The sequence below is a fragment of the Nomascus leucogenys genome, unplaced genomic scaffold (assembly GCF_006542625.1).
Source record: "Nomascus leucogenys isolate Asia unplaced genomic scaffold, Asia_NLE_v1 000990F_62364_qpd_obj, whole genome shotgun sequence".
In the NCBI taxonomy this organism is placed as follows: Eukaryota; Metazoa; Chordata; class Mammalia; order Primates; family Hylobatidae; genus Nomascus; species Nomascus leucogenys.
In genome coordinates, this window is record NW_022096537.1 from 4435 (window position 1) to 27552 (window position 23118).

Genomic DNA, 23118 nt, shown 5'->3' on the forward strand with positions numbered 1-23118 from the left:
TCAACTTCTGCTGCTGTCACAATTTCATCAGCAAAGTGTAGAACAGTTAAGTGCCCAGTTTTCAATGTTTGCCAACAGCTCAGCTATTCAAGAGTATATTTTAATATATAAAAATATTATTTTTCCAAGTGTAAGTAAATAAAGGTGAATCATTTTAAGTTTGTAAATGACCAATATTTAATCTGCATGTAAAACTTCCTCATTATATAGTATACAAGATTAATATAATTCCTTCAGAAAAACCAAAAGAATTCTTAACTTTTAGCTTATCTTTTTTGTGGTTTTGATGGCTTCCAACAAAATTAGTGAAAATATCTTAACATTAATGTGACCTTTTCCAACAACCAAACTGCTGAGTAAGTTTTTGTGGTACACAGGAAGTTATAGTTCTTGGGGTAAAATTCCAGAAAGTAAATGTGAAGAAAAACATGATAAAGTCCCAACAGAAAAGACTGAAAAATGTTTCCCAAAATGTCAGTCTTCTGGGATTTACTAACCAAATGAGAGTCCATCCAGTCTAGAAACTTGAAGTCACCTTTCTGAACAACTTGGATTAACCTTATCTTAAAAGTTATAAATTTAGTTATTAGTTTATTAATCTCCTTTCCATTAACAAAATTAGTTTGTTAATTTCCTTTCCTCATGGTGTAGCGTGAGCCAACTGGCAAATTATGTTTTTCACTACCTTGAAAATGTACAAAAATAATTTGTATTGTATATTAGACTATACATTTTCTGTTTTACTTTTAAAACATTTTCATTTTTTCCACAACCACTGGTGGAATAGATAAGGCAGTCATTATTTCTCGTCACTTATCTCACCTATTAGATATCTCTGCCAGAAGGTTCCATGAATCTCAGATTCAACATGATCATTTTTCCCGTCCCCAGAATCTGTTATATTTTTTGTATTCCCTTAATTAATGACATTAATATATATCCTGTTTTCTATGCTAGAATCTTCAAAGTTTTACTCACCTTGAAACCATCTTCTGATCTCTCTTTTCGCATCTCCAAGGCCATTCTCTATATTGCCTTCTAGTGTATAAATCTGATACCAATCTTTAGCGTCAAACTTTTGGCTATTGCCCAATTACCTACGTGAAGAAATGTAAACTCTTTTTAATGAAATATAAGCCTTTCTTAAGCAGTCTTTGATAAATCTTTTCAACGTCTTCTTCTCCTCTAAACCAAAGTACAGTCTACATTCACTACATTAAAGTCTCGCAATTCCCAAATACGAATTGTTTCTTTGATTAATATCTGCTATTTTTCTGTCTTTTTCTTTCCACCTCAAATGTTTCCTTTTCTGCAAAAGTTTTAAAGAATTTCTATGACATAATTTATATTTTCCTCTGTGTTCCCACATCATCTCATTCCATTGTATTGTAATTACATTTGTTGTTTTCCACCTACACTTTCAGTTCCTTGAGAATGAGAATCAAGCCATTGAATTTTGTGTTTCCATCAACTTTGCACAGTATCTAGAACAGGGTTTGCAGTGAACAAAGGCTGAACAAATGAAAGACTGAACAAACTAATGAATGATTTGCCAACATTTTGTTTACAATATAAAAAAAATTCTGCCTAAATAGCGAGGCTCTAGGATGAGTTATTTCTTATGAATACTCTATATTTATTAGTATATTTACAAAATGCATATTATTTACAAAGTTGTTTTTTTAAAAGTAGCAAAGATGTATAATACCTAAACCCCACCTTCAGTGAGGAATATGGACTCTGGTAGGCAGATCCAGAAATAACAAACTCAAGTCGAAAATAGTGGGTTCTGTGGCAGGGGTTTGCAATTCTGGGAGTTGAAAGGAGGACAAAATTACTTTCAGCTTCATAAGAAAACATGCCATTTGCTTTACTTATTACACTATCAGTACAATTTAGACAATAGAGAGGGTAAGAAAACACATTTTGTAAAGCACGCAGCAGAAGCAAAGGCTGGAGATAAGAATGGTTAGATGAATTGGGCATGACCAGATTGTGAAGGACATTAAATGTCAGGCTAAGAAGTCTGACATTTGTTCCATAAATCACAGGGAACTTTTAAGGTTTCTGGACAAAGATGTAACATGAATAAGTCTGTCCTTTAGGACAATTAATCTGGGATCAGCAGATAAGATGGACTGGAGAAGGAATAGACTAGTCATGGAGAGAACAAAATAGCAAAGTGTGAAGCACTCTTATTTGCAGCATTTTGATGTAATAGATACTTGTTGCTTTTGCCAGTAACTGCCATACTTTTTATCATCAGAACATTAGTGTTCTGTCCTCCAGAACAGAAATTCTGGAGTTTAAGTTAGCCAGAAAGCAGACTATATTTTGATGGACTGGGTGCTGCCATGATGTGGCAGTACTCAGTTGCCAGGACCTTCCTATTGCAGCCTGAACACTGTAAAGCATATGGAGCCCATAGCTAGATCTTAGTGATATTTTACAAGTCCTAAATCAAGCTCTGCTTTTATATCTTTGGAGTCATGTTGGTTGAAGTCAGTTTGGGGTAGGTTTTCTGCAATCGAAAGAATTTTTGTACACTCATTTGTGTCACTAACAATCCATATCATTGCATGAGACTAGATTTTGTGGATGAGGCATTTGAGAAGTTTCTTTTCATCCTTCCATCTTAAAGAAAGAACTTAAAATGAAAATAGTTCAAGGTTTAGCCATAGGCAATAGTGGTATTTAATTCAGTCTATTTCATGAATAACAGTGACTAATAGATAACAAATGATTAATGAAAGTAAAGAGTTGTGTTGAGTTAAATAACATGGTATGCAAAAAACATTTGTAGGTTGTGAAACATAATACAAAAGTTAACTGTTAATACCATTTTTGTATTGATCTAATATTTATTGCCTCACCCATTGCCCGTTGGAATTTGAAAAGTCTTTCTGTACACTTCCTGTACACATTCGGTTTCTTCATTGTCATTACACTGACTTTCCTTGTTTGTCCTTCTACTGCTTAAAGTAAAAAAAGAATCAGGTAAAACCCTTTTTTTTTTTCTTTAGAGAATAAAAATGAATTCATCTTTTCTTAAAGCCCTTAAGAAAACATCAACCTAACAATGGACGCCTTTATTGCTGGGTGTTTTTACTCATGATTTATCCTCTTCAAACCTTGGTTTTCTATTTGATTGGCAGTTTTAAAGCATTCTCCACCTTTATCTAACATTGCCCTATATTTTAAAAGTGATTTCAGCCAGGCGTGGTGGCTCACGCCTGTAATCCCAGCACTTTGGGAGGCCGAGGCGGGTGGATCACCAGGTCGAGAGATCGAGACCATCCTGGCTAACACGGTGAAACCCCATCTCTACTAACAATACAACAAATTAGCCAGGCATGGTGGTGGGCGCCTGTAGTCCCAGCTACTTGGGAGGCTGAGGCAGGAGAATGGCGTGAACCTGGGAGGCGGAGCTTGTAGTGAGCAGAGATTGTGTCACTGCAAGCCAGCCTGGGGGACAGAGCAAGACTCCATCTCAAAAAAAAAAAAAAAAGTGATTTCACTAACAAAACAACTTCTAAGCCAACTAAAAAACTTCAATTTGAATTTTAATTTATACTTCACAAAAACACAGTTGCTGAGTGATACCAACAGTGAAAGTAGAGGTACATGGCAGAAAAGAAATAGGCTCAAAACAAGGATACAGCCGTTTATAAAACCTTATATAAATATTCCTTTTGGATTAGTCAAAGCTCAGAGCCTTCATTCTTTGAAGTTTAAAATCGGCCAGATTTTTAAAATATATTTTTCAACTTGGGAAATGTATTTTTATTACACAGTTGAAATATTTTCTTTAAGCACGACTTGTCACATCTATTATTTAAGCTTTAAAATTAGCACTTCCTTTCTCTGAAGGAATATTCCATTTCCTCATTTCTTGTCATCTCATTTATTTAAATAAAATTTTTTTTTGTCTGAGTCCCCTGAAACCTTTTAGAATGCCTTTTTTTTAACCATTTGGAATAATCTTTTATAACATTTACCTATGTCCCAATTATATCTCCTTCACTTAATTGCCAAGGACTTTAAAAGGAACTATTAGTTTCTTCTTGTATATTACTATACACTTTATTCCCTTCACTGCTTGAAATACTTATTCTCAGTGCATGTGGAATAAAATGAAAGTGAATTGTTGATTTAGTTTATAATAGAATCCTCTAGCAGTTAGTTATTTTGTTTATAGCCTATTTTTGTCTCTCCTCATCTCCACCAACCCCATTAAAACACAAGCTCCAGTGGCCAGGGGTGGCTCACCCCTGTAATCCCAGCACTTTTGGAGGCTGAGGTGTGTGGATCACCTGAGGTCTGGAGTTGGAGATCAGCCTGACCAATATAGTGAAACCCCCACCTCTACTAAAAATACAAAAATTAGCTGGGGGTGGTGGCGTACACCTGTCGTCCCAGCTACTCAGGAGGCTGAGACAGGAGAATTGCTTGAACCTGGGAGGCAGAGGTTGCAGTGAGACAAGATCATGCCACTTCACTCCAGCCTGGGAGACAGAGTGAGACTCCATCTCCAAAATAAAAAAAAGAAAAAAGAAAAAAGAAAACAAGCCTCTTGAGGTCAGGGGTCTTTTTCTATTTGTTATTTGTTCTACTGGAACACAGTTCACTCAAATATTTACTGAAGAACAACACATGATTGAATGAATAAACAATAGTGAATATAAACATTTGTCATTTTAAAAGCTGAAAGTCACTATACCCTTTAATAAACAAAATCTATAGTGTAATCTCTATTTCTTATATTTACAACCCCAAAGCTATTATCCAGAATACAAATTCTTTAGTAAAACTTGTAAGATGATATAGCCACAGGAAAGCAAACAAAAAGCTTTATTTCTATGCAACTTTATGCATCTGAGTTTACTCACTAAATGCTTTTCTTGATATTTTCTATCTAGTATCACCTGGTCCTGTTCCCTTATTCCTTCTTTATCTTCGTCATCACATCTTTCCTCTGTGATTCTTCTTAATGCTTTTTTTTTTCAAGTCCACTAAATCACAGAGTGCAGATAGACCATCTCCTCACCAGCTTTTCTACACTTAGAGCAGTTGCCTGAGCGAGAGGCGCTGTAAAGTGTTACAAGAGAAAGAGGGTAAAGAATAATGAAAGCCTGTGAATGGTGGAATATGAGCTGGGTTTTGTTGTGAGTTGGAAAAAAAAATGCACAGTTGACAAAAAGAAAACTCTCTTTCATGATAGCACACCAGGGCAAGGTCTCAATAATGAGAATGAAGCTTTTCATTTATGAGGGTGCTTTCTGAGCTGTGGTGTTTAATTCTAGAGTGTCTTTGCCTAAAATCAGCTGATTGGATCCCTTTTATTTGGCAAAACGAAATGTGTTGCCACAACTATATTTATATGTTGAAAATTTCAGAAAGAATTAAATATGTATGGACAATCAAACTTACACTTGTCTTAGCCACTTGAACAAGGATAACAATAAGAGACGTACTCTTTGAAAATGAATTTAGGCTAAATTAATTTCCTAAGTTATGTGTTGGAAACCATTTCATTGGAGTTATTTAAACTGACGTTTCTATAACTTCTAAAATTCAACACACATAAGATTTGCTGAAGGATCATGGCTAAATGTAGATTCTAATACAGTCGGTTTTGTTTGGGGCCTGAGATTTTGTTTCTAATAAACTCCTAATAAGCTTCCAAGTGATTCCAATGATGCTTCTGATTTGCATTTCATACTTTGAGTTACAAGGCTTTAGAAATGTTAGTTTTTTTAAACATTTTTAAAAGGTGATTTATTTTATAATCCCTAATTATTTTATTTTGGTCTTTCTATTTTTTTAAAAAAATAAATACTTTCAATTATTTATTATGCTGTTAACTAAAACACATGATGCATCTGATTAAATTTTCAACATTTATTCTTTTGGAATTTTTTTTCTCACTAAACTAAAATGAAAAAAATAGATAAATAGTATAATATTCTAGAGTTGGATGAAAAGATAAGCATGTCTTACCTTTTTGTTTTACAGCCTCTCCACATAAAGACCAGGGAGTTTACCCCAGTTAGTTACTGCTTGAGCTAAGAGTAGACTTTTTCTCTTTCTGTCCTGTCTCCTAGTTTAAGGCACTTTCAGCAAGCCACGTTGCATACAACACTCAGTCATATGTTTTCCTAAATGTAGAGTGTTATAAATCTCCTTTCATTTTTCTCTAGGCTCGTTTTCACCAACATATTCTACTTCCCCTGAGGTAAAAAAGTTGGAACCAGGTTCAGTTTTTGGTTTGATTTGACTGGCTAATGAGCTAAAAAATGTCCATGTTCAACAACGTTGATTAGAAATGTTTTTCTATTAGGTGTTCGGTTTTCAGAAACATTTTAAACCATAACCATACTGTTAATGAATTTTTAGAAACATCGTTGGAGACTTTTGTCTCTAAAGTACCACCTTCATTGTAACTGAATATTTTCAGGTCAGTGGTGGGGGTAAAAATGGAATTTAGAGCGATTAACTCAGTTTAGCATTCAAAATTGCTTTAAAGTAATGATGCTAAAAACATATACCTTTGAAAAAATATATGTTACTGTATAAAAAAAATTTTCATGAGTTCTAGTTGCCTGGAAATTATACAAATATTATTCAACAATGAATAGCAGTCCTAATTTTGTAAAGTAATATCTTCTCTAGCTTTGGTCTTCTATATAGCCATTTGTCTTTTGAGGCATAAAATGTAAGCCAGTTAGCAAAACGTATCAGCTTATAGATGATGAAAAATGCAAGCACACATTTTACTGAAGTTTACATTGAAGACATAGGAAACTATTTTATCATTAGATGTATGGTAATTTTTTTTTACAATGAGAGAAAAATATTGTAATTTATTGATATAGTCGCAAAGAGTTACCTAAATATTTGCTAACAAAAGTGTTTTATTTGTATTTTGTAATCTACCTAATCTAGATGAGTCTGACTTTCTTGCAAACAGTCTTTACTCTGTTGTCAAAGGGTATCTTCTTCACTCTGATCATATGACTCCCCTGTCTAGAATTTGTCAGTGGCTCCCATAGTTTGAGTCCAAAGTTCTAAGTTCTTAGCTTCTTAGCACAATATAGCCTTTAATGTTGTGACTCCCACCTACCTCTCTCTAGGCTTATCTCCTGCTAGTCTAAGTCTGTCTGTAATCATCTGATTATCCAGTGTTTAGTGGAGATATTCTGTAACCCAATTTTTACTTTTTCCAGTTACCCTCTCCAATCATAGTACATCAGACTTCCCAACTCATTGAATAGTAGATCCCATTACAAAATATGAGTTTATTTACATCTTTGATACTTTGGATTATTTAAAATATCTCCATTTTAGAAGTCCAAGGTCACTTATTTTAAATCTCTTTTACTTCCCTCCCCTAGGGCCCATTGTTTTTGTGGTTTAGGGAGCTTGATTTGCTCTTTAACTCCTCTTCTCACTCCCTCACCTTAGAGTGAAAAGTGCAAGCCTGCCTCTAGGACACTTCCTTTCCCTCCTGTTTCCTGGCTCTAGCCCCTTCCCTCCTATGCTGGGGTAGGGAGGAGCAAGGCTTTTGTAATTCACTGTTGGTAGTTGCTGCTTTTCTGAATAACAGTGACAGGCCATTAAGGCCTCTCTGTTGTTGAAATCCAAATGCTTGAGTCCTTCAGCAGGCCCTCCCATGGGCCCTCTAACTTGACAGTTCCAAGAAGTGACAGCTGGCTGCACCTTGGCCTCTTCCACCCACTTCTGCCAGTATACCACAAGCCTCCTGCTACTTGGGTCCCCTCACCCATCACCTCGTGATCCGCCCGCCTTGTCCTCTCAAAGCGCTGGGATTACAGGCATGTGCCACCGCGCCCTGCCAAATTTCCTCTTTAAAGTTAAGAATATTCAAGAATATACTGGGCAAATTATTTACTAAAAATCACTACAGGAAGTTGTCCCATACTTGGGAGGAAAAAGGTAAAAGATATATTAACATTGGCTGGGTGCGGTGGCTCACGCCTGTAATCCCAGCACTTTGGGAGGCCGAGGTGGGTGGATCACGAAGTCAGGAGATTGAGACCATCCTGGCTAACATGGTGAAACCCCGTCTCTACTAAACATACAAAAAATTAGCCGGGCGTGGCGGCGGGCGACTGTAGTCGCAGCTACTCGGGAGGCTGAGGCAGGAGACTGGTGTGAACCCAGGAGGCAGAGCTTACAGTGAGCCAAGATGTGCCACTTCACTCCAGCCTGGGCAACAGAGCAAGACTCTGTCTCCAAAAGAAAAAAAAAAAAAATATACATATATGTGTGTGTGTGTGTATATACACATATGTATAGAAAAGCATTTGGGGATAAAAAAAAAAAAGGAGGCTAATGACTAGCCTGCCTACTTAATCATGAACCAACTATAACAGTACCTAAAGCAGGGAATAGTATATTTGCTAAGCTCTAACCATGAATTTCAAATCCAGGTGACTGGATTTGTATTCATCCATGCATAGCCCTTCACAATTCTGTGGCTCCCGGAAATATATAACCAGCCATTTCATACAACTGCAGAAATTCTTCACTGGCGAGGTATAAGCATTTCATTATTCCAAGGTATTTGCCCACATAATGCCATTATTCAGTATACCATTTTTAGGGCCAAAGTACTTAGAAAACCATGATAAATTAAACTACAGAAAATTATTTTGTGTAAATTTTTGGTTGGTTTTTATTATTTTTAATTGAAACATAATTGCACATATTTGTGGGGTACAGTATGGTATTCTGATACCTGTATACAAATATGTAATGATCAAATTAGAGTAATTCACACATTTATCAACTCACACTTATTTTTCAGTATTGGGAACATTCATAATCCTCTCTTCTAGCTATTTGAAAATAGAGACTAAATTACTGTTAACTACAGCCACCCTACAATGCTACAGAATGCTAGAACTTATTCCTCCTATCCAGCTGTAATTTTGGTTGGCTTTTATAAAGACAAAAGAAATACATTTTTGTCTGGCAATTAAAACATAACAGAAGGAATTCTCTCCTTTCTTTTCTCATCACTTATTTTTTAGGAGGGAAAAATTAAATAATATGAAAGCCAGTTAATTAAAAACAATTTGAAATAAGGATTGTGTTATTCACCTCAGTAGTTTATACAATTCCTTATTATATATACTAGCTAATCTTCAAAGTTAACTATAAAGTTGAATTCAACATTAAATCTCCCTAGGCATTTTGTAAGCCAACTACTTAAAACACTGATACTTTTGATCTTTCCTGTGGACGTTGTAGTATGTTTTTAAGGTCTCAGATTACTTTAGTGTATGTACAGGAATGAATCTACCTTTATCTTTTTAACAAGTTTATTTTCTTCTTCATCATCTGTTTCTGGAAATTCATATATTTTAATTTTATGTTCTTGGATTTCTTTCATTATGTAAAATGGAAGAAGCAGCCAAAGAGCACCATACATAATTAGTACATTAATAATTAGTACATTAGTCTTATGTTTATTACATGCTTCTTAGATTCCTATATGGCCCCTTGTTTCCAGATCCTTTACTGTTTTTTAATGATGCAAAATTATAATCTAAAATCAAAGTACTATGCTGGTCTTTTCTTTTTAAACTGTAAAGTTGATATATAAACACCAAATCCAATTACTTCAGAAGTGTTAAAGTCATATAGCTATCATACCAAAAGAGTTCCAAAAAAGATGTAGAACTCCAGAAAGGGATTTCTCTGATTGATTTCCACAATAATGACTTTAGGTCATTTATTTACAATGACTGAGATTTTTCCTTTAGATATAAATCCCCAAGTGTCTTATTTAGTTGAATAAACAGGGCTAAACTCACCTAAAATTTTTAGTAGAATCTGGCAAAAGTAAAGTAAAACTAAGTACACCACTGCTCCCTGCACATTCATCAGAAAAATCCTTGCATGTACATGTGCAGACACACAAACTGAGGAGCAACAGTTACAAGATTCGGGAAGGACACAGGGAGAAAACACACCCTAGAAATCAAGAATTAATAAGGAGAATGCAGAAAACTAAAGGAGACAACTTAATAATAACATCAGGAAAAATCTAGTTCAAATTAAATTATCATGTCCAAAATCACTCCAAATTCTAAACAGAATATAGACATCCAAATAATTTCCAACTCCCTATCCTTCCTTGGGCCCATAACAAACCAATGGCGAATATATCTAAAACTAGCTTCCCCGCCTATACTTATATTTTGGTGCAATTTTCATGGCAAAGGTTCCCAGTAGCTATAAAAGGACCCTGAACAAATTGTGTTACATGGTTACTATACTAGATAGAAGCAAACAGAAATAAAATTGTCACTGAAAAAAAATAGAACCACATATATTTTACAATTAGGGTATGTACCTACATATATGTATTAAAAAAAAACAAAATAAAACAGAGAGGTGAAAATACATGATGAGAAAAATGAATAATAGGAGCTGGCTATAAAACCAGTGGCTTTAGTCAGAGGTTTATATTAAATGACCTGAGTACAACCACAAGAATGTCACCAATTTGAAACAAGAGGTCACTTCATATTCATCTTTTTTACTTTTATCAGTAAAAATCCAAATTGAAATACATAATAAAAGAAGAAATGTATTACATGATAGTATTTGAAACTTAGCACATTACAAACTAAAAATGGAAATGGGTAAGTGTAAAACAGAAAAATGCTAGATACAGTAAAAACGTACTCAAACATTCTGAAAATTTATATGAATTTAGCATAATTCAAAGCAAATTTTAACAGGCTTTAATAACAGGTTTAAGGTATTCTGAAATTCATATTGAAAAAGGTGAAAAACAAAACATTTTGTTACAACAGTACTATATGGACAATAGAGATAATTACAATCTATTTTTAAATATTATACAAAGTTGCTGTGGTTTAAACAATATACTACTGGCCAAAAATAAAGACTACTGGAAGACAGAAAGGTTCCAGAATTGACCCTACATTTCATAAAATGTAATATATAATGAACCAAACACAATTAAATTAGAAATATGTGTGACTGTATAACTCAATATTATTGAGACAACTAGACATGAGTCTAGAGAAACAGTTTAGCGGTCTTCCAGCTAGCTCAGTCATACAGCATGAGACTCTTAATTTTAGGGTCATGGGTTTGAACAATAACTTAAACTATAAATATCCTATAAAGTGCACTGAAAACAAAAATAGGATATAAGCAGCAAAAGAAAAAATATAAAAAATACAGTGAAAATGAGAGAGAACTAAATACCCAGAATAAAAAGAACCCATATCAATAAATATGGGCAATACCAAGTACTACTGGTTAAACAGACAAAGGATTTGAACAGGTGTTTACAAAAAGGGGAAAAGAAATCTTTGTTTTTAAAATGTTCAGCCTTTCTGGAAAATAAAAGGAAAAGATAAAGAAATGATTAGGTACCACTTCATTCCCAAAAGGTTTTCAAAATAAAAATAAAAACAATGCTGGCAAAGTCACAGTGAAACAGATGTACGCTTTATAAAATGAATTTGTTTTAGTGGGGAAGCACCATGACAAAATGGGGAGTGGGGGAGATAAAGACCCATAAAAATAATCACAGCCTTTGAAAGAATAATCCACTTCCTGGGAATTCATTTTAAGAAAATAATTCTAAAAAGTATGGGGAGAAATTTTCTGTGTGGGGGTGTTATTAAAGAACACTTAAGGCCGGGCGCGGTGGCTCAGGCCTGTAATCCCAGCAGTTTGGGAGGCCAAGGCAGGTGGATCACGAGGTCAGGAGATCGAGACCATCCTGGCTAACACGGTGAAACCTCATCTCTACTAAAAATACAAAAAATTAGCCGGGCGTGGTGGCAGGTGCCTGTAAGTCCCAGCTACTTGGGAGGCTGAGGCAGGAGAATGGTGTGAACCTGGCAGGCAGAGCTTGCAGTGAGCCGAGATCACACCACTGCACTCCAACCTGGGCAACAGAGCGAGACTCCATCTCAAAAAAAAAAAAAAAAAAAACACTTAAAACAACCATATTTAAAAACTGACAAAGGATAAAGATATTATGATAATGGGTAAGAGCTTTGAGGGGAAAACTAAGGCAGAAGATTCAAGAGTTATTTTTAATACAGCATAAATGACAATATAGTAAGGCAGTAAGAGGAATGGATTGCAACACATTATACTAAAAATAGTAAAAACTGCAAATTATGAGAATGGTATAAGAAACCTGAGTTAACACATCCTGCTCACCTGTTTTTTAAACTGTTGGCATTCCTCTGGTGTGAGTGTGTCTGCTTTGGCAATAAGTGGGATGATATTCACTTTTTCATGCAAACGCTTCATAAACTCAATATCCAATGGTTTAAGTCTGAAATACACAGTATTTAATATGACTGAATTGATCAGTTTGGGAGAACAAGATTCTTCACATCCCCAATTAGATTTCAATTATATTCAATTGGTCAACTGACTCTCAAATCTTCATACACAGCCCATATCTCACTGTTACGTTCCAGATTTGTGTTTACCCAGTAGATATGCTACCCGGGTGTTCCATGGGCTCCTTGAAATCAAAAGCTCATCTGAACCTCATTTTCTCTCTTCTATGCTTCCTATCTCAGTGAATGGCACTACAGTCTACCCAATTACTCAAGTGTGAAACCTAGGATTCCTCCCCTCCTCTAATCCTCTTCCCATATATATAGTATGTGTATAGATGTATATATATATATGTATGTATGTATATCTCCATTTCCATTACTTTAGGCCACCAAGACCTTTGGAATGAATAACTGTAATACAAACCACTCAAACTGAAGTCAGAGTGGTCTTTCTAAATCCAAATCTTATTAAGTTATGCCCTGACTAAAAATCTTATTAAAGACCAGATGCCTTAACTTGTATGGCCTACGAGGCTTGTGAAGACTTAGATTCTCCAGCTGACCTCATCTCTTAGCATTCCTAGCCTTTCCTTTGCCTCCTACTTCCAATGTGCCAACCTTTTTGAACTTCTTACAATTCCTTGAAAGCACCATACTTTGACATCTGGCCACAGGCTACTACCTTGGCTGGAACACCCTCCATTATCATCCTGCTTCTCCTTGGCCTGGCTAATTCCTATTCATCCTCAGGACACTGGTTTATGATCCAATTTCCACTGGGAATCCTTCTCCAACCTAAGACTAGGCATATTTCTATGTGGTCACAGTAACTGCCTGCCTGCATACAGATGCTTCCTCACTAACTATGATTGCACTTAACAATTTTTCAAATTTTTGATAGTGTGCAAGCAATACGCATTGAATAGAAACCATACAACCATTCTGTTTTTTACTTTCAGTATTCAATAAATTACATGAGATATTCAAAACATTATCACAAAATAGGCTTTATGTTAGATGATTTGTCCAACCGTAGGCTACGCTATCATGTTTAGTAGGCAAGGTGTATCAAACGTATCTTCAACTTACGACGGGTTAATGTAACCCTGTCCCAAGTCGAGGAGCATCTGTATTTGTTTTTCCCATCTTCTCACTGAAATACTCTTTGCAGCGAGGGCCTTGTCTCATTCATCTGTATCCTCAGGACCTAGCACGGTATCTAACACTCGTGAAGGTGCCCAAATATTTGCTGAGAAAAAAGTAAGCTGCTGTGATTTTCCTTATGTCCTTTAGCAATTCTAAATGAGAACCAAAGTCCTCAAATCGAGAATACACTGTGGACTAAAATTTTATGTTTCACAAGAATAAATGAAGACACTAGAAATATTTTGAAAAGGACTACCATTCTAAAGTGGTATTCCTTAATTTTTATAAAAACATGAGAAAAATGAAATAAAGGTCTCATTCTGTTATTAACTGTATTGACTAATACTAATAATTGAATTGACTGACATTTTAAAATGAAGAAAGAGAAACATATACATTAAAATTGGGGGGATCAGAGTCCTAAGACTAATAAGATAATCCAGTCTTTTTACTAACAAAGATTACTGTATGTACTTCATTGGGGTAGTAAGGCTGACAGGCAGAAAGAGACAGTGAGGGGGAGAAAGCAAACATGGAGAATTAAGATAGTTGCCTATTCTAATTCTGCTTGTCTTAAATCCCTTGAAATTTGACACTGGCATTCAGAGAATAGGGAGCACAATGAAAAAGAGTGTGTGGATGGAGTAACACTGTTTATATTATCTATAAACTGTGTTCTTGCCTCACTAGTGTTAACTAAATGAACCTATCCATTTCTATTTACTTTTTTGACAGGGTCTTGCTCTGTCACCCAGGCTGGAGTGCAGTGGTGTAGCCATAGCTCACCATAGCCTCCAATTCTTCCACTTTTGACTCCTAAGTAGCTAGGACTACAGGAGTGTGCCTCCATGCCCAACTAATTTTTTTTTTTTTTTTGAGTTTCACTCTTATTGCCCAGTCTGGAGTGCAGTGGCACAATCTTGGCTCACGGTAACCTCTGCCTCCTGAGTTCAAGCGATTCTCCTGCCTCAGCCTCCCAAGTAGCTGGGATTACAGGCATCCGCCACCACACTCAGCTAATTTTTGTATTTTTAGTAGAGACAAGGTTTCACCATGTTGGTCAGGCTGGTCTTGAACTCCTGACCTCAGGTGATCCCCTGCCTCAGCCTTCCAAAGTGCTAGGATTACAGGTGTGAGCCACTGCGCCCAGCCCAACTAATTTTTTTATTTTTTGTAGAGTCAGGATGTCACTATGTTGCCTAGTCTGAGGCCTCAAGCAATCTCCTGCCTTGGTCCCCAAAGTGCTGGGATTACAGGTGTAAGCCACTGCATCTGGCCTGAACCTATCCATCTTTGAAAAAAGAATTAAGTTTTGCTTCTTTTTATTAATCATTATATAAAACACTAAATAGAAATGCCATGAATTATTCAATCTCAGATTTCTAAATTATGGTTTTTCAATTTATACTCATGACTAATTTAAATTGTCACTGCCTTATTAAGCTATTATGTCAGATACAAGCCTGCTTATTAATCCAGTGACAAAAAAGTAGAGTTCAGTTAATCTAAAATTTTAATAAATCTTAAAGGCATTTAATATAAAGTATTAAAATCCAAATAACAAGATTTTATATTTAAACACAAATCAATACTTGCTGAATACTTATTATAATATCCCAACTTTTAAAGAGAAAGATATTTAAAAATAAACATGATAAGGAAATTAGAGAAGTCAACTTCTTAAATATAACCAAAGGGTCAAAAAACATTGAAGTCAGTTTAAAAATTAAACTTTAGGGAGAAAAGGTAAACCTTGTAAAAGTCTCATTAAATTTCAGAAGCCTACAAAACGTCAGCAACAAAAAACATTTAGTTCACATGTATATTACATTCTGGTTGAATTTTTTTCTTCTTTCCATTTAGTTTTATATTGGCTGGTCTTTTCATCAACAAATTTAGTTTTTAAATTTGTTTTTAAGCAATAGAAAATCCTTTATCATTTCTAGAAGACAAACCCACACTAGAGAGAAAAGACTATTTAACCTCAAAGTGTACAGCATAATAAACAACTACAGGGTAAATGATAAATTTTTTTTGTATGTATGTATGTATGTATTTCTAAGGGAAAAAAATCCTGTATAAAACTCACTGGATGATACCAGTCTTTCTAAAAGTGGTAATTAATACTTGAAGGAAAAAACACTATTTTAAAATTCATGTTCCAAGTCAGTTTTTTACTTTAATAATAGTTACAAAATAGGGAACAATGCACATGAAGGAATAATAACTGAAATCATAAATTAGCCATGCATGCAGTTCATACTTTGTAGAGGGAGGTAGGAGGCACTGAAAGTACACGGTTGGACCAATTTATAATTACTCTAAAAACAAATCCCTCTAAAAAGGGAACCTAGGGACTACCCAGACAAGATGGAAAGGCTCTGATTAATGTATTAGACTGCATGGAATTTCAGTCTGTAGTGAGCAGGGTATCTGGAACTCTATACATAAAATTCTGTGTCATATTCTTTTTTTTGAGGAGGAGTTTCACTCTTGTTGCCCATGCTGGAGTGCAATGGTGTGATCTCGGGTCATCACAACCTCCGCCTCCCAGGTTCAAGCGATTGTCCTGACTCAGCCTCCCTAGTAGCTCGGATTACAGACATGCGCCACCACGGCTGGCTAATTTGGTATTTTAGTAGACACGGGGTTTCTCCATGTTGGTCAGTCTGGTCTCGAACTCTCGACCTCAGGTGATCCGCCTGCCTCAGCCTCCCAAAGAGCTGGGATTACAGGCGTGAGCCACCACACCCAGCCTCATATTCTTTCACTTCATCCACAATATCATGTACCAATGGGCAAAATTTTGCTCCATTTCTAAAAATAGTTAAAACTGAGAAATTATTCAAAGGTACATTTTATATATAAGATAAAGCAATTTTAAACATCTTACCCCTTGTGACAAATAAGAAATGGTGCAAAGCCACTAGATATCATTTGAATATAAAATTTTTTTTCTTTTAAAAAAGCTCTCATTTCCCACGCAATTTTAAGATATAAAATTTTCCCCAAAGGGATGGGAGGAATGCGATTTCACGAGAATTACTAAACTTGGAGAGAGTCCAGATCTAAAATAATAAAATTGGTTATAAGCTGACAAATTTTATTGACTTAACTGAAGGTTAAAATTTCACTCAGCTGGCTTTCAGGAAAAGGCCCTGACAAGTTAAGTGAGAAAGATTTAAAAATATAAATTCAAGAAGCTACATAAATACTCATAAAAGGTTATACAGTGTGCTGTATTTTTGAGATTACTTTTTTTGAGCCTTTTAAGTCAAAGAGTCAGTTTAGTGATTTAAATATGTAAACTGAGAACACCGTTAAATGATAGACTGGATTAAGAAAATGTGGCACATATACACCATGGAATACTATGCAGCCATAAAAAAGGATGAGCTGATGTCCTTGTAGGGACATGGATGAAGCTGGAAACCATCATTCTGAGCAAACTGTCACAAGGACAGAAAACCAAACACCGCATGTTCTCACTCATAGGTGGGAATTGAATAATGAGAACACTTCGACAGAGGGTGGGGAACATCACACATCGGGGCCTGTCGTGGGGTGCGGGGATGGGGGAGGGATAGTATTAGGAGAAATACCTAATGTAAATGACGAGTTAATGGGTGCAGCAAACCAACATGGCACATGTATACATATGTAACAAACCTGCACATTGTGCACATGTACCCTAGAACTTAAAGTATAATAATAATAATAAAAACTGAAATTACCTCAACAAAGGCAATGTGAAGTAGTTACAAACATGTACTACGCAATCCTGCCTGAAGGTGGGAGTCTTCAGTTACGTAATGGTCTAGGGCACAGCAAAAATAATAAATAAATAAAAAAGAGTATTAAACATAAAAGAAGAAACATTTTTACCCACTCCAATCTGACAGTGCAAACATGTAAGTATATAACTAAGGCTCCCTTATCCATCTAGAGTGATAATGGGCATTGACCCATCTACAAAAAAAAAAAAAAAAAGAGAGAGAGAAGCTAAAAATAGAAGAGAAAGGTATACTTGAAGGAATTGGTTTACACTACTACTGTAATGTGAGTGTTAGATAACTTAATGCTGTTTAGCCTGATGCTACTACAGTTCTTTCAGTGGAGAGATGGTGGAGTTACAATTATCAAGTGGCTGAATTATGTATGCTGAGTTACTTACCCAAAGGAAAAGACTGAGGAAGAATAACTGGAAAAATCTGCAGTTGTCAATGACACATATATGTACTCAAAATAAAGGGGAAGTACAAAGAACAAAAAAAGGGAGTACAGGCTAACTATAACAGAACAATCACATCAGATTAATGTCTAGATTCTTAGGTCTTATGCCCTAATAAACAAAAAGTTAGTAATGACAATATGATACCTAAACAACATGTCTATGACAGCTAAGGTGAAACAGAAGCCAAACAGATTTATTGTAGAAAGAAATGGCACAAGAAAACATTGGCATACAAGTGCTTTTGATAACCATCTCTTATGAGACTTATAATAAATAGCATCTTTGATTCTGAGTAGGTCTAACTGGTATGGCTACTTCTCTTCATTTGGTCGTTCAATGAGTAGCAGAGTGGTCAACATGAAAGCTAAATTTGCCACATTGAGACCTCAAACCATGGTGGCAACACTGTTTATTTCCACGAGGCAGGGAAAATCCTTATGAATAAAGAACTAAGGAGTAAAATCACTTAGCTTATACAGGACTTAAAAAGGCTTTTCAACTAAGACATTTCTACATGAAATTTGGTACTTCATAATGGGTATAGCTGTATGTACTTCACAAACTTAAAGATTACTAAAATATGCACATACAGGTAACAGTAAGCAACAACAACAAAAGGAATCAGAAGTATCAAGATACTGACCCATGTCCTGAAGAAGCAATGAAGGATAAACAACACTGCACCCTGTTATCAGGCATCTGATGTCTGTTCATGCATGATTCTGCATTTAGGTAGTCCTCAAATTTACTATCAATGTAATCGATAACAGGCTGCCAGCTATAGAATGCAAATAAACAAACAATTAAGTTGCAATTCTAAATATGAATTAACTGATGACTGTTAACGGACAATAATCAATATTTTCAAATAGGCAAAATGAATTTACCAGTGGAAGATACGTCCAATTATTCTATGTAAAGATTCAAAAATATAAATTATGTTGAATAAATCTTTATTCATTACTTCAAAACGTTCCAAATGAAAGAAAATAAACTATTTATTGTTGAAACACAGCTAAATTATTAGCATATTATTTGCACTAAGTGTATTAATAACACACTTCATAATATGAAAACAATAATATTCAGTTTTAAATTTCAAAGGAGAGATTACTTTAAATAATATAAAAACTTCATGATGAACTTAGGAGTTTTAATAGTTGACAGAAAAATACCTCAAAAACAATGTGAATTCAAACAAAAATAAAAATATTATTTATAAAATACTAAGATAATTACTTCAGACTAAAATTTCATAGTTGTTTTCTTCACTTAGGACTTATGGAAAAACTGAAGGTCTAAATATCAGGTTTAAATTAGGATTGAGATAGAATTTATACAAATGGATAAAATTAAAGCAAACAGTTTTAAATTTCTTACAATACTGAGAATTCTTCTATCTAGCTACATTATTTTAGAGTATGTCTTAAAAACAATTTTATGATAGGTATTATCTCCATTTTATAGAAAAGTAAATGGGTCTAAAGAGTTAAAAACTTTATCAAATAAGTGGCAAACTTCGTATACGAACCCAAGTCATGTTACTTGAAGTTAGGTGACCTTTGCTAAGATGAGAAGTGGCTACAGGCTGCTGTAGCATTTAATAAGAAGTGCACATCTAGAGTCTAGCCCCTTGCTCTATAAAGTGTGATCTACCATCCAGCAGCATCAGTATCACCTGGGTTCTTGTTAGAAATGTAGAAATACAGCCCATCTCAGACCTACTAGAAGAACTAAATTTAACAGGATACCCAGGATTGGAATGCATAGCAAAGACTGAGAAGCAGTAAATTAGATCATATATACCTTGGGAGTCTTACAGAATTGCTATTGCCATTCAACTATGGTATGGTATTATCCCACTGACTAATATAGAACACTGTATTTAAATAACAATAGCTTTTCTATAAATCATGTTTTCTCTACATCGTCCAACGCAATTTTCTGCAATGATGAAAATCTTCATATATGTGCTGCACAAAATGGCAGCCACTTGCCAAATGTGGCTGTTGAGCACTTGAAATGTATCTGGAGCAAATGAGAAATTGCATTTTTAATTTAATTAATTTTAACTGATTTATACATATGGCAAATGACTGTCATACTAGATAGCACAACTCCAGGGGAATTGGTTACTCTGTCACAGTGTCATCTCCAGGAGAGTCCTTAGGACAAATTTGGAAAGTTCTAGTCAAGATAATTCTTCTGATTAACTATACTTCTTCTCCTTTTTTTTTTAATTTGATGAAGTCATATTTACCATCTTACACTAGCTAAGGGCATGTTTGCATCTTACCTCTAAGGAAGCATAATAAAAGTTACAACATGTGCTTTTGTGTATTAATATTATTCCAGCTTATCATCAATTAACAATACTAATATCCATACCTGTACAGTCTTTTTAATTCTGTGAGAAGGACCTGGATACTCTGCAGAATACAAATCTATGAGGAATAATGAGTTGATTAAAGTCGACTTTCCCAATCCACATTCACCTAAAAGAAATAAGGGAAAATATCTGTAAAACTCACCCACTTTACTCAACCTTAACTATTCACAGATGCTAGAATCGAACTGGCTTTATGCAAGTACTTCTTGGTGAGACAATGAAATGACTTTAGAAAATATGCTACAAAGAATAAGTATCTTGTCCTCAGTTTCTTAGCTATCAAATTAAACTAATGTTTCCAAGGATTCTTTTCAGCCTTCTAATTATACCACTTATATTCATTAAAAATAATGTATCTAATAATCTACATTTTTAACAGTAATGTATTCCCAAAGAAAAAAGTCAGTCATTATTAAAAAACCCAACTTGGATTATATATCGCTGTTTCAGTGAAATAAAGTTTTTGTTTATTAATAGACAACAATGAATGAATAATAAACAAGAAATCATGCAGCTATAAAAAGCAAAAATCTGCTAATACAAAGAATAATTAATCACAATGAACATCTCCATATAAAATTCTAAATCACAAAAAATACTTTCTAATTTAGCCACCCATCAGCCTAAATATAAGGGTGCTTCTCCACAAACCAGAATCCAAAAAATCTTAGGTAATTACTTTTTCTACTGCTTCTACTTGAGTAGGAGGTAGACACGAAGGAAGCTAGGCATAATTTCTACTCTGATCACATACTCTTTTTGACTCTCCATGTGTAGTCCAACACACATAGTCTAGTGTATAGTAACCATTAAAAGTATACCAAATATAAATGGCTTCAAGGTACATATAACCTAAGGTTAAAACAAATCATAAATCATATTATGATAATTAACATGGCACAGAGTTAAAGTATTTATTGTTAATAATTCACTTAGCATAATAGGCATGTTTAGCCTAAGTAACTGATGTCACAATGCTTATATCTAGGAGGAATTCTTTTTATATTAGCTCTCAAGAGAGTTAAGATCCTTTCCACGTGGTTTGGGCTTGCCCCTTTGACTGAGAGCATGCCACTTTTTACTAGAGGTTGATGTATGACTCAACTCAGAGTTGAGGATGGAAGTGGGGATAATAGCATCTGCCTGTACCCTGGTACAGATCATATGATGTTGACTTCTTTACTTGTGGAGTCAGGGTCTCACTCTGTTGCCCAGGCTGGAGTGCAGTGGCATGATCATGGCTCATTGCAGCCTTGAACTCCTGGTGTGGTGGTGCGCACCTGTAGTCCCAGCTACTCGGGAGGCTGAGGCAGTAGAATCGCTTGAACCCAGGAGGCAGAGGTTGCAGTGAGCCAAGATCACGCCACTGCACTCCAGCCTGGCGACAAAGCAAGACTCCATCTCAGGAAAAAAAAAAAAAATTAAATTAAAAAGTTCTAGTATCTAAAATGAGCAAAATCACGGGCAAGTGGGTCACACTTGTAATCCCAGCACTTTGGGATGCCAAGGTGGTGGACCATCTGAAGTTAGGAGTTTGAGACCAGCCTGCAGTGAGCCAAGATTGCACTACTGCACTCCAGCCTGGGAGACAGAGTGATACTCCATGTCAAAAAAAGAATTAGCCAAGTGTGGTAGCATGCACCTATAGTACTAGCTACTGGGGAGGCTGAAGGGGAAGGATTCCTTGAGCCCAAGGTCAAGGCTGCAGTGAGCCATGATTGCGCCACCTCACTCCAGCCAGGGCAATAGAGCAAGACCCTGTCTCAAAAAAGAAAAACACACACACACATACACGCAAACAAAACACATAACAGGACAGAACAGCATCATTTCCTTATCATTAGTTTGAAGAAGTGAATTGCCTGTAAAAGTTTCCATTTTCAAAAAAAGCATTAAAATATAGTGTAAGGCCAGGCACGATGGCTCGTTCCTGTAATCTCAGCACTTTGGGAGGCTGAAATGGATTGCCTGAGCCCAGGAGGTGGAGGCTGCAGCGAGGATCGAGGCTCAAGCGATCCTCCCGCCTCAGCTCCATAAGCAGCAGGGACTACAAGCGCGTGCCACCGTGCCCAGGTAATTTTTCGTATTTTTGTAGAGACAGGGTTTCACCATGTTGCCCAAGCTAGTCTGGAACTCCTGAGCTCAAGCGATCCGCCAGCCTCGGCCCCCAAAGTGCTGGGATTAAGGGCGTGAGCCACGGGTCCTGGCCCAATTACTTTCTTCATCTGAGCATGAGCGCTGGAAGAAAAGCTCTCACTTACGTATAATTTTTTAGAGACAGAGTCTCCCTCTGTCACACAGACTGGAGTGCAATGGCACAATTTCGGCTCACTGTAACCTCAACCTCCCGTGCTTGATTGCTTATATACTCTCGGCTCACTGTAATCTCAACCTCCCAGGCTCGATCGCATATATATAAATACATACATACATTTGTTTGTTTAGACGTTATCTCAGTCTGTCCAACAGGCTGGAGTGCAGTGGTGTGATCTCGGCTCACTGCAACCTCCGCCTCCCGGGTTCAAACAATTCTCTGCCTCAGCCTCCCGAGTAGCTGGGATTACAGGCGCCCGCCACCACGCCCAGCTAATTTTTGTGTTTTTAGTAGAGACGGGGTTTGCCATGCTGGCCAGGCTGGTCTTGAACTCCTGACCTCGTGATCCACCCGCCTCAGCCTCCCAAAGTGCTGGGATTACAGGCGTGGGCCACCGCGCCCCGCCATCGCTTGTATTTTTTAAAAGATGTTTTCTTCGTTTTCTAGCCCCTTCTAACCCGCTACAAAGTTTCAAAGGCTTAATGCTATCGCAAAGGGCCTTCAGAGTCAAGCTCGGGGGTGCAGCCCCTAATGACGGGGCAGCCTCAGAGGGGACCGACCCCGCCCAGGATGAGCGGCGCCAGGTAGAGGGGGACGCTCCCGGGGGTCCCCGGGCCCTGGCTGGGGGAGGTGTTGTGGGGCGCACGTACCCAAGCTCAGG

At 36.2% G+C, this 23118-nt stretch overlaps 1 long non-coding RNA gene across 11 annotated transcripts; it reads right to left on the minus strand.

The window, feature by feature from the left end:
• LOC115833981 lies at positions 1–23118 on the minus strand. 11 transcript variants are annotated; one of them, XR_004029145.1, is made up of 9 exons: positions 23108–23118; positions 20143–20249; positions 18398–18532; positions 17255–17337; positions 12244–12361; positions 4890–5088; positions 2874–2972; positions 1709–1810; positions 1072–1097 (listed from the first exon to the last, which is right to left on the minus strand). It is a non-coding gene; the product is annotated as an uncharacterized LOC115833981 (long non-coding RNA). The 11 variants fall into 11 exon arrangements; XR_004029144.1 differs by lacking the exon at positions 2874–2972; XR_004029143.1 differs by lacking the exons at positions 2874–2972; positions 4890–5088.